Source organism: Meriones unguiculatus, chromosome 1, assembly GCF_030254825.1.
Source record: "Meriones unguiculatus strain TT.TT164.6M chromosome 1, Bangor_MerUng_6.1, whole genome shotgun sequence".
NCBI classification, from domain to species: Eukaryota; Metazoa; Chordata; class Mammalia; order Rodentia; family Muridae; genus Meriones; species Meriones unguiculatus.
In genome coordinates this window covers 1,791,943-1,800,777 of record NC_083349.1, presented here as the reverse complement: position 1 = coordinate 1,800,777, position 8,835 = coordinate 1,791,943, and positions in this window count along the sequence as shown.

The window sequence follows — 8,835 nt, the reverse complement described above, 5'->3', positions numbered from 1 at the left end:
ATGTTAATATCTGTGTTTTCCAGTGGTCTTAGGTGACCTGTGAAAGGGTCATTGGACCCCCAAAGGGGTTGAGAACCACTGATGTAGACGAAATACCATCTGAGTTGTTAGCTTACAGATGACAGTATGTCTGTGACACTGGAATCACACTTGGCCTTGTAGGTAGTCACTTCCTTCCTGAGATTCTTATCATGGCTTTTCCAATAGCTCATACCTCTAGTCACCTCTCAGCCCAAGCCCAACTGGGAATCCCTCTTCCTCCTTGGGAGTGTGCGGGCTTCTCCTGTGAGGCTCTAGTCCTTGAGTTTCTGCATGCCCAGGCCCACTTCCCTGGTGAGTTCACCCGCAGTCACGGCATCACCTATCACCTCACACATGCACTTCCGCAAAGACTTGCTTCATGGGTGTGAACAGAGTGCTCTTGTTGCTACACAGATAAGGCATGTTGAGGTTGCTGAAGAGCGATGACGTGGAGTAACTATTCCCTCCTGAGACTCAGGAGTCCGGGCCTTTCATGGCTTCCAGGGTGCCTGAACTTCCAAGATTTGTGAGGCCCCTCCTTGAGCTTATGGTGACAGCTGCTGGGCAGAGGAAACTCTCGGAGTGGGTGAGGTGCTGGCAAGTTGTGCCAGGATCTAAAGGGGCGCAGCTTCCATGAGTCATCATGGCAGACCTTTGATGATGTGGCCGCCTGCACTCCTGTAATCGTCTGTCATCTTGACTCTGTAACTCCGAGAGCCTCACCTGCTTACTGTGCTTACCTGTGTGGAGTCCTGTCTTTGTTCTGTCTTCAGCGCCTTCTCTGAGATGAACAGATGTTTGTTCGTGCAGTCCCCAAAAGAGCCACACAACAAAGGGGCAGATTTCAGAGTAGGACTCCCCAAAGACAAGACTGCCTGGAGGAAGTGAGGGAAAGTTGGCATCAATGGCAAATAATTTATTTCCTCCCTCCCCATAAAGCAAACCAAATAAAAATAATACATAAATAGAAAAGTCAGCAAAGTGTGTTTTCAAAATTCTTCAGTTAAAAGGGCTAAAGATGTGTCATACTTTGTTTAGAGAGAGAAAAATAAATTCAATAATTAACCAAAGGAAGCAATAAATTAGACTTCAGAATTTTAAAACTAGGCTATTCAAAGTTTTATGCCATTAAAAATATAATAAAAAATTTTAAGCTGGGCAAGGTGGTTCACACCTATAATCCCAAATCACAGAGGCTGAAGCAGGAGGATGGTGAGTTCTGAATCAGCCTAGACCACATAGGGGAGAAAGAAAGAAAAAGAAAGAAAGAAAGAAGGAAGGAAGGAAGGAAGGAAGAAAGAAAGAAGAAAGGAAGGAAGAGAGAGAGAGAGAGAGAAAGAAAGAAAAAGGAAGAAAGAAAGAAAAAGAGAGAAAGAATGAGAGAAAGAAAGAAAAGGAAGGAAGGAAGAAAGAAAGAAAGGAAGGAAGGAGGGAAGGAAGGAAGGGAGAGAAAGAGAGAGAGAGAAAGAAAGAGAAAGAAGAGCACCAACTGGGAGGAAATATTCATCCCCCTCCCTCTTTGTTTGTTTGTTTGTTTGTTTGTTTGTTTTTGAGACAGTGTTTCTCTATGTCCTGGAACTTACTCTGTAGACTACAATGGCTTCCAACTCAGAGATCCACCTGCCTCTACGTCCCAAGTGCTGTGATTAAAGATGTAAGCCACCACTGCCCAGACTGAAATATTCGTAATTCAAATACTCATAAACGACTTACATAATAAAGAACATTAAATGGTCAATAATGAGAAGTAAAAGTTCATGGTTTTAATGGGGGAAAGATTCAAATAGACTTGAGTTTCTCAAGTATAAGGTATTGGTAATGAACAGGCACATGGAAAGATGTTCCCTATCATCGGCCACTTGGAAAAGCCACAATGTCTGCAATGTCTCCGTTCCCTTGCTAGAATGACAAACAAACCAGGTAATATTGTGTTGAGGGTGCAAAGTGACCAGGAGTCTCGGACTGCCCTAGCAAGCACTGGGTTGCACAGCCACCCCAGAAAAACAGCAAGTTATTCTATGAATTTGTTTATTCGGTTTTTGAGACAGTCTCTCTATGGAGCCCTAGCTAGCCTGGAACTTACTGTACAGACCAGGCTGGCATTTGTTGGGACCTGCTTCAGCTTTTAGCATAGTAGAATTGTAGCCTTTTTTTTTTTTTTCTCCATCTTGATTATAAGGTGAAATTAAGTTCAAGTTTTCAGGCTCTGCCTTCCAATGATACGTCTCTATGGTTTAATTTCTCAAATTTTGTATACTTTGCTACCTGGACACTTTGTAAAATCCCCCAACTGCAGAATTAATCAAATTAAAGGTCAGTTAGAAACACTTTGTCTAACTAGTCAAATGATAGAATATTGCTTCCTACGAGCCTGGCTACCTAGTCGTTAGCTATTTGTGATTTTGTTACTTGGTTGCTATTTTGTTATCTGGTTACTACCTGTTTGCTGGGTTTTGTTGGTTGTTACTTAGTTATAACCTGGTTGTTACTTGGTTGCAGTTTTTCTTACAAAAATCCTACCTTAGAAGAAGACTAGCATCCCAGTGGCTCCGGAGTCCACTATGTCCCTGACCATGATCGGTGCACTGAACACACCTGTCATTTTGGGTCACAACATATGTGCCACCTTTGTCCTTTCCAGCAAATTTCTCCCCATCTACATACTGATCTTGTTGGAAGAATAAAATAGCTCTCTCTGTCATAGGAATGAGGACTCCCCAATGTTCCTCCTTCAGTTCTTATCCTTTTTCCTTCTTTTAAAAACATCTAGTATTTTTATTTGTGTGTGTGTGGCGGGGTATGGTATGCCAGTGCCCACGGATGCCTGAAGAGGAGCTCCTGGCAGATGTGAGCTGCTAGACACGGGTGCTGGAAACTTAGTAACGGCAGCGCATTTTCACCACTGGGCCAGCTCTCCCACGAGGACGGCATCTAACCAAATTACCTGCTGGCATTTCAGATAGAAAAATCCAGGCAAGGTTCAACATCAGCAGGAGCCAGGCCAGCCACTGAGCAGCCCTGCTGTCCAGCCTCCTGCCAGCTCTACACCTGGCCCCGTGGTGCCCTTGCCGTGAGCAGCTTTGGGGTCATATTGTAAATACTTTAGGGCTTCGGACAAGGCTCAACAGTGGAGTGCTTGCTTGTCATGAGCAAGCACCAGGTTCAACTTGTAGTCCTTGAAGACAAGGACTTGAGGGCCTGGGAGACACACAGGTAAGGACACTTGCTGTGCCAGCCTGGACACCCATGTTTCAGCCCTCCCGCACTCACAGTGTGGCATACAACCCCCCCCCTTAAAAGACACGCACCACCTCACACACAGTAACAGTAATAAGAGAAACACTTCTAATTCTTCTCTTATCTGCTGGCCACCATCTTTTCTCTCATCAGAATTAATGTCTCTGTTCAGTTTGAGTGATGTGTTCTCCTCCAGATAATTTTATGTCTCCTTCTTGGTTTTTGAAATGCATGCATGTTTGATATGCATATTGTTTGATATACATATATATTGTATGCAGATTTTATGAGCTGTGGTGCTTATTTATTTGCTTGGGTGGAGGCTGAGACAGGATCTTGCGATGCAGCCCTAGCTGGCCTTCTTACTTAGATCATAATGCCTCTGCCTTTTGAGTTCCAGGATTATGGACATGTGCCCTGTGGCTTATTTTCTATCTCCTTATCATAATTTAATAAAAACTGCACTTTGCACACACGCAAAGTGTGCAAAGTGACTTCTGAGGATAGAGGTCAGTGGTAAAGCATCTGTCTAACATTCATGAGGCCTGAAATTCAATCTCTAGTTAATCTCACTACTATACAGCCCATTAATGATTCACTCTAGGATGGATTTGGGCTCATACTCTTCAGACAAAGACCATCCTAAAGAGTGCTAAGTAGAAGATGGAGGGAAACAGTGATCAGAATATATCGTATACAAATGATTTTCAATAAAAAAGAATATTAAGTGATTCTGAAGTATACTGAAGTGTCACTGTGAATTCCTGTATGTGAGTGTTTAGGAGGACAGTCAGGGAGCACAGCCCCCACCTCCTTCAGCAGCCTAAAGCATTCCTCTAGACACTCAGGAACTGCTCTCAGGTCAAGCTGGGATGTGTGACTTCAATGCAGACAGAAATCTCAGGAATATATACATTTATATATATTGGCTGGTGAGATGGCTCAGCGGTAAAGGCAGTTGCCTCCAAGCCCGACAAGCTGAGCTTGCTCCCGGAACTCTCGTGACAGGAGGAAACTGACTCCTGCCCTGTCTTCTGACCTCCGCATATGTGCTGTTGTGGCTTGCAAGCGCACACGAGCACACACATAACACAAACACACACACACATACACTAAATAAATTATTGTAACTTTAAACGGCTTAAAATAATGTATCTATATATTGATATTATTTGTCTGTTGGCAGCCTTTACAGTAAATGTTACTTACATTAGAATTCCTTTCAGCTAGTGAGGGGCTTGAGTGGACTCCAGAATGAGGGGCTCACTTCCCTCTCACATCCACCCTGGCAGGGTGGAAATTTCCCTTTCCACCCTGCCTCACTGCAGACAGTGGAGACAGTGTTTGTTAAATTTTATTATTGTTTCTATTACTGTTAATTGTCTGTGTGCATGACAGGGACATCATCCATAGTGCAGGATTAGGTTCTTAAGTGAAGAACTCTCCCGTGAGGCAGTGTTCAGGAGCTGCATCAGTAGCAGAGAGTAAGGACCTGAAACTCAAGTGCCAAGAGGCAGAGGCAGCAGGGTAGGGAGACCAACCACCTAAGCAGCTTCACAGTGAAGCTGTTTCAAAGCACGCAGAGAGAGCAATGGTATATGCTATGCAGAGCAGGAAGGAATAGTGAGAAGACAGGATAATATATATAAACAATAGATCAGAAGAAATGCTATTCTAGATTACAGTGGCGGCCAGCAAACTCATGACTCATAAAGCAAACTAGTAAAATGAAAGAGGCAATCTCTCTAATTAAAAGAGTTGAAGACTTGGGGACACAGTTTAGTGGCAGCTAACACACACAGAATCCCACAATCCTCAGCACTACCAAGAAAAAAAAAAAAGGTAAGACTTGAAGGGCACTTGTAAATTTTATTGGCTGTGTGGCCTTTGAGATATAATTTTTTTGTTCCATATCTCAGTTTGTCAATAAAATTATATTACACAATCAGAGATTTTGACTTGTATTTTAACAGCCCCCATTTTTTTGAAGAAAAAAAAAAGTCTTAAAGGAAATCTAATGTGTAAAACAAATAGGATCAGTTAGGCCCAAGTTTGGTTACCTCAGCATAATCCACAGACCCACAGAGGATAAGAAAGAAGTGACTACATAAAGTTGTCCTCTGACCTCTATACGTACACCATGGCTCCCACACCCACACAGCAGGCAGATAAATACACAATAAAAAAATAAAATAGAAGCAAGATTGTTCTAGTTGGAGCAAGGGTAAAGGCCCCGGAGCTCTGTCCCACTCCTCTCTGCCACTTCCAAGGCACTCTCCGTCCTCCAGGAGGCCAGGGGGAAAGCTTGGGAAATCTCTAAAGACCTTACTAACTCTATTATTCAGTGGCCCAAGGTGTAAACTTGGCAAAAATAGCTAGAAAAAAATGGGGTACTACTTGCATGTAAATGCTCGGAAGCATTGCGCTGATGCTGGGTGTGACGGGCACTCCTTTAAGCCCAGCACAAGCCCAGAAGAGGCAGAAGTAGGCAGAGCTCTCACTTTGAGCCAGGCTGGTCTCTGCATAGTGAGTTCCAGGTGAGCTGGGGCTCTACGGTGAGACCCTGTCTCAATAAATGAATAAATGAATGAATGAATTTGAATAATCACTATAAGGTCATATAAAAGATGATTTGGGTTTTGTTTTGCCTGACTCTCCTTATAACAATTTAATGCCCCAAACACCTGGACCTGGGCAAACACTAACTCCATATAAGCCATAATCTACATTGTATATGCAGCCCACAAAATCCACTCCCTAATAATTTTCACTCATTCTAACCTAGCATCTTTACTAAAAGGTCTTTCTTATCAAGCCAAAATTCCTCCCCATTATTGTCATTAAGAAAAAAGAAAAAAAGGTCTTGTTCTACCTTTTGGAGCTAAAGCAAGAAAATCAGTTTGTCCTGAACATCTTCTCGGGAACAGCGCTAACCAATCTGCCTGATTGCCATCTCTTCTCCCTCGCTCCTTCCTGCCCTCAACAGTGCATGAAGATGACCTTCTGGTTTTTCATTTCAGATCTTTCAAGTCCAGGCTGGTTTTGAACACACAGTGATCCTTCTGCCTCAACCTCCTAAGTGCTGGGATTACATGGTTGAGCTACCAAACGTGGCTTCAATTCACAATTTTCAAGTATTTAAGTGCGAGTAGATCCTCATTTACTCATGGCTTTGAAAGAACTTAAGCTAGGTGAATGTTCTTAAACAAATGACTAGCTCTGAAAAAGACAAGCAAATAGAACCCACAATTATTATTTAGCAACTATTCTTCCCAGGCTGGGCATTAGCTGCTCCCAGGGCATCAAAAGTAGACAGCTAAACCTTTCGGTCCAAAGCAAATCATGAGGATATCTAGTGGGGGAAAGGGAGGATAAAATAAAATAAAAGACTTAAGGTCCAATGAAATAAGAATAGGTAATGTAAAGAAAAAGAAGCATCCTGACTTCCAAGCTTGTGCTCCAGGCAGACTTCGGGGAAATACAGCTCTTCACCACTATAAAATCTGATTGCTATCAAAAGCTTCATTCACTGTCCCTCACCAGACCCAGTAAGTCCCACCACCTCAGGAAGTCAGGGTGTGGTGTGGGCTGGGGTACCCTCTAGCCTCAGGCCCTTGGGAGATAGGATGTAGGAGGCACAACTTAGTCCCTAGGAAAAGAGCAAGCACAGCCATTGGCCACGATGCCTGTGGGAGTGCTGGGCCTTCATGGTTTCCTGTGCTTCAGTTGTCTTGGTAACCTGAGGCCTCCCTATTTGCATTGGCATCAGAGGCCAAGAGCGGAAGCAAAGCTGGAGTACCAGGAAGACATGCAGGAAAAAAAATGTGGCAATGTAACAGTTATGCCCAGGACAGGAGGGTCAAGCTTAGGACAGAAAAATTACTTGGTTGAGGGTAAAAGGGAATGTCATAAAATTTTAACCTCTGGATTTCACCTCCAGCATTTCTGATTCAGTAGATGGAAGAGTTTAGGAACCAACAAGTCCACGAGGCTGTCTCCTACCAAGTATATTGAAGACAGTGTTTTGTCTTGTTTCAGTGTTTTACTATGGAACCCTGACTGGCCTGTTATATATCCTTGAGGCAACCTCAGCCTTTCAAGTGCTGGGATTACAGACAGATACCACTACTGGCTCAAAGAGTATTTAAGCATTCTTTTGAAGAAATCTCCAAGGTTTTCTTATCATTTCAGATCCTAAAGCTTAGATACTCCTTAAAGCTGCTTCCACATATACATTTTTTGGGTCTGCTTTTGGATTTGCATTTAAAAATTTTTCTTTTTATTTCATGTGCTTAAGTTTTTGTCTGCATGTATGTATGTGCCTTAACTATGTAGTGTCCATGGAGGCCAAAAGAGGGAATTTGAGCCCATGGAACTGGAGGTATAGATGGTTGTGAGCTGCTGTGGGTGCTGGGAATCAAGACTGGGTTCTTTGCAAGAGCAGCAAGTGCTCTTGACTGCTGAGCCATCTCTCTGGCCACTAATTCTTCACTCTTCAATTCTGTTGTTTTGTTTTTTGTTTTCGTTTGTTGTTGTTTGTTTTTGTTTTGTTTTGTTTTTTGAGACAGGGTTTCTCTGTGTGGCTTTGGCTGTCCTGGACTCTCTTTGTAGACCAGGCTGGCCTCCCTCTGCTGTGGACATGGCAGTCATGTCCTATGCTCTCACCCAGTGTCTCATCCCTCCTTTGATTCTTTCTGACTTGTCACTGTCCTACTTACACTCCTTTATTGTCTGTTGGTCCCTATCTATTTAATAAAATTCACAAACAGTAGTTTCTGGGGAGCTGCAGAGCTGAACTAGCTGCTAAGAGCACTGGCTGCTCTGCCAGAGGACCCCAGTTTGATTCCCAGCACCCACATGGCAGCTCATTCCTATCTCTAACTCCAGTCCAAGTGCATTCCATGCCCACTTCTGGCCTCTGTGGACACCAGGCACAAATGTGGTGCACAGTTATAAAGTCAGGCAAAACACCTATACACATGCAAACTAACTTTAAAAAGTAGTTTCTGGCTTGGGAAGACAACTCAGGGGGTAACGGGTTTGCTGCACAGGTGTGGGGACCCATGTTCAGCTCCCTATCACCCTTGTAAAAGCCAGATGTAATGGTGTGCACCCATAACTCCAGCTCTGGGAAGACAAACACAGATGGGTCCAGCCAGTCTAGCGGAAGGGCTTCAGTAGAGACCCTTCTGTGCCTGTAACTCCAGGAGTTCTACCTGTGCACCTGGGAGGTAGACACAGGCAGATGTCTAAGTTCAAGGCCAGCCTGGTCTATATAGACCTCCAGGACAACCAGGCTTACATCGTGAAACTTTCTTGAAATAAAACAAAATATAACACCACACACACACACACACACAGATACACACAAAATCACAGAAACAGAGCCATGTTGTAAAAATAATTCTCCCAAATTGTTTCCAAGATAAAACTACAGAAATGAGCAAAAACAGGCCAGTTTAGTAAGAAAAGCTATTTAACAGGACGGCAGGCAGCCTCATCCGGAAGCAACCTGCCCACTCAGTAGACAGCCCAGCAAACTGGACCAGCAACGAGGAGAATCTTAATCAAAGGACT